At 42.2% G+C, this 8,794-nt stretch overlaps 3 non-coding genes across 3 annotated transcripts; 2 read left to right on the top strand and 1 right to left on the bottom strand.

Moving 5' to 3' along the window:
- The first annotated feature begins 2,073 nt into the window (after positions 1–2,073).
- On the top strand, positions 2,074–2,145 carry trnam-cau (transfer RNA methionine (anticodon CAU)). The gene has a single exon. It is a non-coding gene; the product is annotated as a tRNA-Met (tRNA).
- A 117-nt stretch (positions 2,146–2,262) lies between these two features.
- On the top strand, positions 2,263–2,336 carry trnan-guu (transfer RNA asparagine (anticodon GUU)). The gene has a single exon. It is a non-coding gene; the product is annotated as a tRNA-Asn (tRNA).
- A 1,641-nt stretch (positions 2,337–3,977) lies between these two features.
- On the bottom strand, positions 3,978–4,049 carry trnag-ccc (transfer RNA glycine (anticodon CCC)). Its single transcript has one exon. It is a non-coding gene; the product is annotated as a tRNA-Gly (tRNA).
- Between the last annotated feature and the right edge of the window lie 4,745 nt (positions 4,050–8,794).

Genomic DNA, 8,794 nt, shown 5'->3' on the forward strand with positions numbered 1-8,794 from the left:
AACTAATTACATACAATACTTAACTCAGTAAAAAAAAATGATATACATCTAAATCACCGTCTCAAAAAGCATTAATAGCTTTTAAAAAGTTCTTAAGTCCTGGCGGTAGAATTGTAAAGCCTAATGGCATTGAGGAGTATTGACCTCTTCATCCTGTCTGAGGAGCATTGCATCGATAGTAACCTGTCACTGAAACTGCTTCTCTGTCTCTGGATGGTGCTATGTAGAGGATGTTCAGAGTTACCCATAATTGACCGTAGCCTACTCAGCGCCCTTCGCTCAGCTACCGATGTTAAACTCTCCAGTACTTTGCCCACGACAGAGCCCGGCTTCCTTACCAGCTTATTAAGACGTGGGACATCCCTCTTCTTAATGCTTCCTCCCCAACACGCCACCACAAAGAAGAGGGCGCTCTCCACAACTGACCTATAGAACATCTTCAGCATCTCACTACAGACATTGAATGACGCCAACCTTCTTAGGAAGTACATTCGACTCTGTGCCTTCCTGCACAAGGCATCTGTGTTGGCAGTCCAGTCTAGCTTCTCGTCTAACTGTACTCCCAGATACTTGTAGGTCTTAACCTGCTCCACACGTTCTCCATTAATGATCACTGGCTCCATATGGGGCCTAGATCTCCTAAAGTCCACCACCATCTCCTTGGTCTTGGTGATATTGAGACGCAGGTAGTTTGAGTTGCACCATATCACAAAGTCCTGTATCAGTTTCCTATACTCCTCCTCCTGTCCATTCCTGACACACCCCACTATGGCCGTGTCATCAGCGAACTTCTGCACATGGTATTGTTGCGGATCCCCTTTATTGAAATTACTTCTAACTGACAAATTCAGAATTACTTCTACACAGACAAATATTTGAATACCCCGAGGTACATCCTGCAATAGTGTGGGATCATGTTGCAGTTTCTCAGTACCTGCACCAACACGTGTATCTACACTCTGTCACAGAGGATTTTCAGGGAGGAGTTGAAGAGTGGAGTCAAACATCTGTTTACGTTGGATGGCCGGTTCTGTAGATAAAATGCAAATCGAATTGAAAGCTTTGACGGGAGTTCAAACAAAGTTATACATAGCTTATATGTCTGGTAAACGCGTCCATACTCGTGGCGCCAAGTGAGCGAATGCCAGTAGTTTTCCTTTCCTAGTGAAGTCAGCATAGTTAGTGTAATTAAATGGGTCTCGTACCTACGAATTAAGAGGAGCTCATATGATAGTTACATTAGCAAAAACTGTATTCAGAACCTCCCTTTAATATCGGAATATGGGTCAACTAATTATGTGAAGCCAGTCTGATTTTTCTTACAATGGTAAAATTCTATTCCCATTCACAGGATTGTCGATTGTTCCAGGGATATCTGTGACAGCTGGAGAAATATTCCTGGAACGTGAACACCTGATGTCAGTTACAGTGAGCTGGTAAACCTGCAATTCCCATTGTGCCAGTGCAATGCATGTGACTAATGCCTTTTCGTTGAGACAGCGTGTGGTACCTTCCAATGACTGATAAACGAAGCCGAGTCTGACCCATGAATACGTTTTACATTATTTAATTGTCCTGTAAAATAATGTAAAACGCATTTCAGTGGCGAAATATCGGGAACGAGGTGCAAGACGGATAGAGCATAAACGGCAGAGAGAGAATAACTGGGTGGGTCAGAGAGTAGGGAAGGTGGAGAAAACGAGAAAGAGGAGAAACAGGGAATCAACAAAGGAAAGTGAAGAACGTGAGTATGAAACGGGAAAAAGACGGAATGGATCCAGACAGATACAGACACAGATCCAGACACAGTCATGTACAGACACAGGCACAGACCCAGACTTTGACATGTACAGATACAGACACAGAACCAGACACAGTCATGTACAGACACAGGCACAGACCCAGACTTTGACATGTACAGATACAGACACAGAACCAGACACAGTCATGTACAGACACAGGCACAGACCCAGACTTTGACATGTACAGATACAGGCACAGACATAAACGCATGCATACATACACATAAAAAAGCACAGCATTCACAGTTCAACAATTGATTACACTTCCTGTAGCAGAGTGGCGCAGCGGAAGCGTGCTGGGCCCATAACCCAGAGGTCGATGGATCGAAACCATCCTCTGCTATATTCTCTGTTGGCGGCAGCAGGTATTCAACTTTGTTTTTTAAAACACTATACACCATTAGCAAGAAATCGCATTTCAATTGGAATTTATCATTTATTCGTACTCTTTTAAATAGTCGTCTCTGTGGCGCAATCGGTCAGCGCGTTCGGCTGTTAACCGAAAGGTTGGTGGTTCGAGCCCACCCAGGGACGCTGGTGCTCCAGTAGTTTATTTTCTCTCGTACAAGAGAAAATGTGCAGCAGCATCTATGGAATAAAGTACACGGTCGATTTTTCAGGCCGAAACCCTTCTGCAGGATCACGAAGCAGCCTGGGTGCTGAGTTCCTCCAGCATTTTGTGTATGTTGCTTGGATTTCCAGCATCTGCACATATTCCCGTCTGTGATTCGACTGCTACACTGCGAAGTTTCTTCCGTGGAATTGAATTCAATGGACTTTATTAATTACGTCCTTCACATACATGAAGAGTAAACATTTTACGTTACGTCTCCGTCTAAATGTGCAATGTACAACTTATGGCCATATGTAATAAATAGTATGTACAACAAAACAGTCAATATAGCATAGAAATACGATTGTATCAGCGTGAATGAATCGGTCTGATGGCCTGGTGGAAGAAGCTGTCCCGGAGCCTGTTGGTCCCGGCTTTTACGCTGCCGTACTCTTTCCCGGATGGCGGCAGCGGGAACAGTTTGAGATTGGGGTGACTCGGGTCCCCAACGATCCTTCAGGTCCTATTTACACACCTGTCTCTGTAAATGTCCTGAATACTGTGAAGATCACATCAACAGACACGCTCGGCTGCCCGCACCGCTCTTTGCAGATTCCTACGAATGAGGGAGTTACAGTTCGCATCCCGGGCAGTGATGCATCCAGTCATGATGGTCCCCTGTAGAAAGTCTTTAGGATTTGGAGATCCATATTAAATTTTTTCAACCGTCTGAGGTGAAAGAGGCGATCGTGAGATCCTCGCTGATGTTTGTACCGAGGAACTGAAAGCCGTTCACCCTCACAACACAGATCCATTGATGTCAATAGGGGATGCCTACTCTGAAGAAGTGTGAATCTTCCCATCGATGAGAGTTCAGTGAAACCCTCTCTCACTGTTCCCCCTCTGTGATCTCAGCTCTTTTTTTCTGCTGCGTTTCATTACCAGCTGGGAAACTCTGCGCTGTCCGGAGGCCGGCGCTCCCTACTGTTGCCGCAACGGGCTCAGTGGGAATTGAATCTGTTCTACGTGTTTCAGTCACATATACCGAAATACAGTGAAACGCTACTCATCCTCACTGTTCATAGAGATCAAATCATTACACAGTGTATTGGGAGAGAACAAGGTGAAGCCATAACAAAATGCAGAATAAAGTGTAACAGCGACAGGGAAAGCACGGGGCAGGTAAATAATAAGGTGCAGCTTCATACCGAGGTGGATTGTGAGGTCAAACGTCCATCCTATCTTACGGGAAACCATTCAATAGACACAGCATTGGGACTGAAACTATCCCTGAGACTGTGAATTGTGCTTTCGGGCTTTTGTACCTTCTGCCAGATGAACGAGGGGAACGAGAGAATATCCGGGGCGCGTTGTGTCTTTGATCAGGATTCTGCCTGTTCGATTTGACCAGAAAGTGTGCGTTTCCTCGAGCCGAGTACTTGGAACTAACGGACTTCCCGGGTCTAATGTTGTGTTTTTCATTCAGTTTGGGGTCCTGGATCATCCAACATGAGGGATCACCACCATCGTACATGAGGGATCCATCTGATCCATTGGAGTGAATTTCATTCACAGCAAATTGCCCATGAATTCTGCGTTCATAGTGCTAAAAGTGTACAAACTGCGATGGCCGGGAATCGAACCCGGGTCAACTGCTTGGGAAGCAGCTATGCTCACCACTATACCACCATCGCACCGTGATACAAACGAGATTCGGCTACTGAATGTTCTCTTGTGCTACAAGATTCTGTAACTCGATTATCATTTTCTGAGCTGTTTTCTGAAGGATCATTCCTCTCTCCGTTACAGTTCCTACTCTGACCAGTAGAGGCCGCGACATTCCGAAGACTGGAGGAACACAGCACCTGGGATCCGAGTGAAGGGAGAATCGACCCGAGAGATTCGAAGGGCTGCAAATGGTTTCCTGCTTCACGTATCAGAAAGTGGGAAACAACTGCTGATTATAAATATCCGTTCAAACAACACGCAGTTGGACGATAATGGGAACCCTTCCTTTGGCCAGTCCTTGAACTCAGTAAATGACTGAATCGCTGAAGAATGCTGAGACTCCTCCGGTCACACAGTGAGGAGGAGATGAGTAAAAAGCGCCAGCTCGACACTCAACGACCAAAAATCAGAGTGACTTTATGAACTCTCCTAAACCCTGACATCCGTATGAGATTCCACACTCTTGTTTATTCCTCGTTAGTTCAATCCCCGCCTGTCACGCAGGAGACCGGGGTTTAATTTACCGATGGGGATACCATTTTCCTGCTTCAAATGAAACCGGTATTAGAAGATGGGACAATCTGGTGTGCAAATAGCCCGGAACTGGAGAGTTTCCCGAGAACAAGGGACGTTCTGTTCAGCGTTTTTTTTTCAGTCATCCATCATCGTGACTGTATCTCAACGCTGTTCGGCGTTACACTCGGAGACCGAATCCTTCACTCCGAAACATTAAACAGGGGCTGTTGCTGTGAGATATGAACTCCCGCACTTTCCCAGCACTCCTGCCGACTCTCTCAGTTTGTCTGGGTGACTGTGTGGAGAAGACAGACAAAGGAACAGGTGAAACACTTTGGAGAGTACGATACCATGCCGACGTGTTTACCGCCGGGTTTAAAGCCACGCAGCCCCTCCTGCAACACAGGACCCTCCGAACAGACGCTTAGAAAGTGCACTGGAGGAATGTACGCTTGAATTTTGTGACGATAATACAACACAGGTTGCGTGGCTCCGCCCCTAGACTTGATTCATAGCAGAGCACATGAAGAGGGTTCGAGTTGATGACAGTGGCGGTTGATGATGCTGGTTGTGAATGTGTGGGAATGTTGGGAAATAATGTAGGTTCAGGTGGGGGGCGAGTGTCTAGAAAAGGATCCGGAAATGAAGAGTCTGGTGAGTGGGGGTGAAAGTTGGAATGAAGTTGAATCTAGATCTTGAAAACGGAAGAAAGTAACATAATCTGGGAATGATTTCAACTGATCGAGAGGAAGGGCTGGATAGATAGATAGATAGATAGATAGATACTTTATTCATCCCCATGGGGAAATTCAACATTTTTTCCAATGTCCCATACACTTGTTGTAGCAAAAACTCATTACATACAATACTTAACTCAGTAATAATATGATATGCATCTAAATCACTAACTCAAAAAGCATTAATAATAGCTTTAAAAAAAAAAAGTTCTTAAGTCCTGGCAGTTGAATTGTAAAGCCTAATGGCATTGGGGAGTATTGACCTCTTCATCCTGTCTGAGGAGCATTGCATCGACAGTAACCTGTCGCTGAAACTGCTTCTCTGTCTCTGGATGGTGCTATGTAGAGGATGTTCAGGGTTTTTCCATAATTGACCGTAGCCTACTCAGCGCCCTTCGCTCAGCTACCGATGTTAAACTCTCCAGTACTTTGCCCACGACAGAGCCCGCCTTCCTTACCAGCTTATTAAGACGTGAGGCGTCCTTCTTCTTAATGCTTCCTCCCCAACACGCCACCACAAAGAAGAGGGCGCTCTCAACAACTGACCTATAGAACATCATCAGCATCTCACTGCAGACATTGAATGACGCCAACCTTCTAAGGAAGTATTTTGAAAAAAAAAAGAAATTCCACTTCAAGGTACAGTATTGTTTAAATTTGACACGGAACAACCTTCTTTTATCAATCCCATTAAATTAACTGTAGCAACACGCAAAATGCTGTAGGCACCCAACAGACCAGACAGCATCTATGGAAAAGAGTTCAGTCGACATTTCAGGCCGAGACCATTCATCAGCCCCAATTTCCTCCAGCAATTTAACCACAGAGTTGAAATCTACTCTAGGGAATATAGATTGTGCTCAACCCTTAAGAAGAGTTTAATAGCAATTACTTCTGATTTGATTACGAAAATACGTCTAGGTACATCTGATAAAACTAAGAATGAGTGGGATGGCGAGTCTGTCGGGACCCTGGAGACTTGTGGAAACTGTGATGATTTCTTTTGAACTTACAGTCCTTTAACATCTTGGACTATTTTTGCTGTGCCCATAGTCTGTTTTTTTTATCAATTATGCTATGTTTGCACTGTTGTATCTATATGTTATAATTATGTGGTTTTGTTCAGGTCTTGTAGCTTTAGTTTTTGGTCTTGTTTTTGTCTGGTGGATTTCAGAGCTCCTTTCTGGGGAACGCACTAGCGCGATATTAATACGCAGCAGCCTCTCCGGACTCTGGATTGGGGATTGCCAAACGTTATGTGGATTTTCTGGTGCAGTCTGTTTTGTCATATGTTTTTGTGATATCATTCTGGGGGAACGTTGTCTCATCTTTTAACTGCATTGCATTTGTTGTTTCTAAATGACAATAAACTGAATCTGAATCTGAATCTGAACCTGAAAAAGAATTTCAAATATCTTTATCTACAGAGAAATGGGAGAAAATTCTTAAACCAGTTAATACTTCTTCAATGTGTGTCAGAGACACTTTGATACAATTGATGGTGCTTCATAGAGCTCATATGTCCAAAGATAAGTTAGCTCGTTTTTACTCACATATAAATCCTGTTTGTGATAGATGTAATTCTGAAGTAGCTTCCTTGAAACATATGTTCTGGTCTTGTCCGCTTCTAGGAAAATATTGGAAAGATATTTTTGATATTATTTCAGTAGTTCTGCGCGTTGATTTACAACCTCATCCTATTACGGCAATTGTTGGACTACCAGTGATAAACTCCAGTCACATATCCTCATCAGCTTGTCGTTTAATTGCATTTGTGACATTAATAGCCAGAAGATCCATTTTACTTAAATGGAAAGCTTCCAATCCGCCCTACCACTCCTCAATGGTTTTCCCAAACGATAAGATGTCTAAATTTGGGGAAAATTAGCAGTGGTATTATGGACCCTTCGGTTGAATTTGAAGAAACTTGGAGGCCATTTATTCAATATTTTCATATGATGTAATTCGACTCTTTCTGTATCCTCTTTTTAGATTGTTTTTGTTCATGTATATAGGAGCAGAGTTAACAGAAAATTAAAATTTTAACCAATGAAACATGGCAGCCCATTCGTTTGTTTTTTTAAGTTAGTTTTTCTTAGTCTAGGTTTTTTTCCCCTTTTTATAAATATCTTTTTTTCATGGTTAATTACTAAGAGATTAGGAGGCAAAACACTATTTGCTATTTTAAAGATATAGTGTTTTTGCATGTCAAGCATTATTAATGTAATCCTGATCTCTATGTACTATTATCAATATTAATAAGCTTATTAATTTGAAATGTAATAAAAGGATTGAAAAAGAAAGGAAGAGGAGGTGATGTGCTAATCATGAGTCAAGGGAAGAAAGTGTGAGAAGGCATTGCATTTGAATGCTTTATTTGGGTAAAAGTAAGTTAGAATCTATGTTGCCTAATGAAAATAGAGGTATTAGGGGTGTTAAAACCGGTGTTCTGGTGGAGATTTCGATAGAGGAGATGAAATCATTAAATCTCATTTACTGGGAGGCAAGGTAGAGAAGGTAAAGAAATCACAAGTTGTCAGAAATGAAGAAAGGATGGAGTGTTTAACTGTATTGATATATTGGTTATAATGTACAAGCTTATATTCCACCTCTGCTTCGATGTTACCAATGCCAAAGGTTTGGGCATGTTGTGGCAGTATATCATGGGAAACTAAGTTGTAGGGAGTGTGGAGGAAACATAAGTATGAAGAAGGTGAAGCTGGAAAGTTAAATTATTGTAATTGCGATGAGAACATAGTGCAGTTTATAAGGATGTGAGGTGCTTAAGAAGGCAGCTGGTTGATCAGGTTAAAGTAAAGTTAAGTGTGTCTTATGCAGATGCCTTGCAAAAAGTTAAACCAGATTTTGATCAAGTATTACCAGTCGGAAAACAGAATGTGAATTCAGTGACTATATGTCGCATTACTAAAGTTCCATTACTAAACATATTTTACTTGTTGATAAACTGAAGCTTGTGATGTTTATAAAAGGTGTGGTGATTTGTACTGCCCAGTTATCTTACTGAGAAAATTAAAGTTATTGTGAAAGCTGCTGAAAAGTATCTATTCATAACTGGCGTTATGTGGGAAACTGTAAATGATGCTTTAATGGGTGGTGTATCTCTATTTCAGTCTCCTTCTGCGGATAAATAATGGGATTAAGAATATTGCAGTGGAATGCGAGAAGTCTGATTGTCAAGACATTAAGACATTTATTTCGGATTTATCAAATTCACCCAATATCATATCTATTCAGGAAACCTGGCTATTACCACGTTTATGTTTCCCTTTGCAGGATTATATTGTAATTAGATGTGTTAGGTTAATCGGTAGAGGGGGTGGTGTTGCAAGTTTAATAAGGAAAGGGATCGGATATAGAGATTTGGATGTAAATAAAGTGTGAGGCACTTGTAGTAGATGTATTTGATTCAACACGTAGGGGCTTTAAAGTGGTAAATC

The sequence above is a fragment of the Hemitrygon akajei genome, chromosome 28, assembly GCF_048418815.1.
Source record: "Hemitrygon akajei chromosome 28, sHemAka1.3, whole genome shotgun sequence".
Taxonomy (NCBI): domain Eukaryota; kingdom Metazoa; phylum Chordata; class Chondrichthyes; order Myliobatiformes; family Dasyatidae; genus Hemitrygon; species Hemitrygon akajei.